The following is a 3,248-nucleotide window of genomic DNA, read 5'->3' as shown; positions in this document are numbered from 1 at the left end:
GGTTTCTCTTTGATTGAATGTATTTCCTTGATGCAATCCATGCTAAACTCTCGACATGCTTATAGCCAAAATAAGGCTTTTACCAAACATATCGTTGATGCTATGATGAAATCTCTTGGAGAGAAACTTGAGTTGGAAATATCAATTCCTAGAAAACTTCATGATGAGTGGGAACATACTATAAAAATTAAGATTAAAAATTATGAATGCCATGCTTTGTGTGATTTGGGTGCTAGTGTTTCCACAATTCCAAAATCTTTATGTGATGTTCTAGGTTTCAATGAGATTGATGAGTGCTCTCTTAATTTGCATCTTGCGGATTCTACTATTAAGAAACCTATGAGAAGGATCAATGATGTTCTTATTATTGCAAATAGGAACTATGTGCCCGTAGATTTCATTGTGCTTGATATTGATTGCAATCCGACATGTCCCATTATTCTTGGTAGACCTTTCCTTAGGACTATTGGTGTTGTTATTGATATGAAGGAAGGGAATATTAAATTTCAATTTCCATTAAAGAAGGGCATGGAACACTTTCCTAGAAAGAAAATAAAATTGCCTTATGAATCCATTATGAGAGCTACTTATGGTTTGAGCACTAAATATGACAACACTTGATTCTATTGCCTTACGCCTAGCTAAGGGCGTTAAACAATAGCGCTTGTTAGGAGGCAACCCAATGAATAAATTTATTTTTGCTTTTTACTTTCTATTTTTTGAGTCCACACCATCATGATTCTGTTATGATTGTGTTTTTTATGTTTTAGTTAGTGTTTGTGCCAAGTAGAACCTTTATGATTAGTTTTGGTGATAGTTGTTTAATCATGCTGAAAAAAAGACAGAAACTTTGTGCTCACGAAATTATTTTTAATTCCTATCCAGAAAGGGATTTTGAGTTGATTATTTTTGCTTCTGATTGATATGCAAATTTCCCTAATTTTAATAATTGTTTCAGAATTTTTGGCATAGCAAAGGTATACGAAATATACAGATTGCTATAGACTGTTCTGTTTATGACAGATTCTGTTTTTGTTGTGTTGATTGCTTATTTTGATGAAACTATGGTTAGTATCGTGGGGTACGAGCCATGGAGAAGTGAGAATACAGTAATATAACATCAATCTAAATGGAAATTAAGTTTGCTACAGTACCTAAAAAGTTGGTGGTTTGTTTTCTTATGCTAATGATATCACGAGTTTCTGTTTAAGTTTTGTGTTGTGAAGTTTTCAAGTTTTGGGTGATGTTCTTATGGACAATGGAATAAAGAGTGGAAAGAGCCTAAGCTTGGGGATGCCCAATTCATCCCAATACAAATTCAAGGACACCAAAAAGCCTAAGCTTGGGGATGTCCCAGGAAGGCATCCCCTCTTTCGTCTTCAATCCATCGGTAACGTTACTTGGAGCTATATTTTTATTTACCACATGATATGTGTTTTGCTTGGAGCGTCGTGTATCATAGGAGTCTTTGCTTTTTGTTTTATCACAATCATCCTTGCTTCACACCTTTTGAGAGGGACATGCACTCATCGTGAATTTGTTAGAATACTCAATGAGCTTCACTTATATCTTTTGAGTTAGGCAATTTAGCTCGCATGTGCTTCACTTATATCTTTTGAGCTAGATAATTTTGCTCCCATGAGATTCACTTATATCTTTTGAGCTAGATAATTTTGCTCTAGTGCTTCACTTAAATCTTTGTAGAGCACGGCGGTGTCATATTTTGTAGAAATAAAAACTCTCGATTTTCACTTATGTCATTTTGAGAGCGCTCTCTCTAAGTAACTTGGTAATTGGCGTGTGTTATGAAATTAGTCCTAAATATCATAGACATCCGAAGAGGATATAATAAAAACTTTCATATTCAAGTGCATTGATTAATAAAAGAAGTTTGATTCCTCACAATTAGTTTTGAGATATGGATATGGTAATATTAGAGTTATGTTAGTAGGGTGTTGTGAATCTAGAAATACTTGTGTTAAGGTTAGTGATTCCCGTAGCATGCACATATGGTGAACCGCTATGTTATGAAGTCGGAGCATAATTGATTTATTGATTGTCATCCTTTGTGTGGCGGTCGGGATCGCGCGATGGTTAACTCCTACCAACCCTTCCCCTAGGAGTAAGCGTTTAGCACTTTGTTTTGATTACTAATAAAACTTTCACAATAAGTATATGAGTTCTTCATGACTAATGTGAGTCCATGGTATAGATGCACTCTCACCCTTCCACCATTGCTAGTCTCTCTAGTGCCGTGCAACTTTCGTCGGTGCACAAAACCACCATATACCTTCCTCAAAACAGCCACCATACCTACCTATTATGGCATTTTCATAGCCATTCCGAGATATATTGCCATGCAACTTCCACCGTTCCGTCTCATGACATCTACCATCACTTTCATATTGCCATTGCATGATCGTAAGATAGCTAGCGAGATGTCCCAATGTCATACACTAAGCTAGATCGTTGCACATCCCGGTACACTGCTGGAGGCATTTCATATAGAGTCATTATTGTTCTAAGTATCGAGTTGTAAGTAAATAAAGTGTGATGATCATCATTATTAGAGCATTGTCCCATGTGAGGAAATAATAAAATAGGTCAGCGAATCCCAAATAAAAAAAGGCCAAAGATGCCCACCAAAAAAATGGAAAAAAAGGAGGCCAAAGAGCCCAAACAAAAAAATGAGAGAAAAAGAGAGAAGGGACAATGCTACTATCTTTTTCCACACTTGTGCTTCAAAATAGCACCCTGTTCTTCATGATAGAGAGTCTCTTGTTTTGTCACTTTCATGTACTATTGGGAATTTTCAATATATAACTTGGCTTGTATATTCCAATGATGGGCTTCCTCAAAATTTCCCTAGGTCTTCGTGAGCAAGCAAGTTGGGTAAACACCCACTAGTTTTCTTTTTGAGATTTCATACACTTATAGCTCTCGTGCATACGTTGCATGGTAATCCCTACTCATTCACATTGATATCTATTTATGGGCATCTCCATAGCCCGTTGATACGCCGAGTCGATGTGACCATCTCCTCCTTTTTTGCCTCACAACCTCCACCACACTCTATTCCACCTATAGTACTATATCCATGGCTCACGCTCATGTATTGCGTGAGAGTTGAAAAAGTTTGAGAAAGTAAGAGTGCGAAAACAATTACTTGGCCAATACCGGGGTTGTGCATGATTTAAATTCATTGTGTGGGGATGATGGAGCATAGCCAGACTATATGATTTTGTAGG

The sequence above is a fragment of the Hordeum vulgare genome, chromosome 7H (genome assembly GCF_904849725.1).
Source record: "Hordeum vulgare subsp. vulgare chromosome 7H, MorexV3_pseudomolecules_assembly, whole genome shotgun sequence".
NCBI classification, from domain to species: domain Eukaryota; kingdom Viridiplantae; phylum Streptophyta; class Magnoliopsida; order Poales; family Poaceae; genus Hordeum; species Hordeum vulgare.
The sequence above is the reverse complement of the archived record's forward strand: the minus strand, read 5'-3'. Positions refer to the sequence as shown.